We start from the raw sequence: 288 nt of genomic DNA on the forward strand, positions 1-288 counted from the left end.
CTAAGGAGAGAAGACAGTGAAGAGTTAGGGTCAGACCGGTTCCGTTTTCCACGATTCTGCACAGCAGGCGTGCAACAGCAGCTTCTTCATGGTGGCATCTCGGCCAATGGCCCACTCTGGATATTTAAAGCCCGGCGTTGTCTTCTCGGGCTACCAGTTTCGGCTCAGACGCCTATCTCCAAACTGAAAATTAATGTTGACTTTCAAGTAGGAAAGAAGCTGTTGTGTGCTGCTGATGAACCGACAAATGTTTGGGAAGGGACAGGTGCTATGTGGAGATACACAACC

This window comes from Carlito syrichta, unplaced genomic scaffold (genome assembly GCF_000164805.1).
Source record: "Carlito syrichta isolate Samal-C Ts95f unplaced genomic scaffold, Tarsius_syrichta-2.0.1 Scaffold287847, whole genome shotgun sequence".
Classification (NCBI taxonomy): Eukaryota; Metazoa; Chordata; class Mammalia; order Primates; family Tarsiidae; genus Carlito; species Carlito syrichta.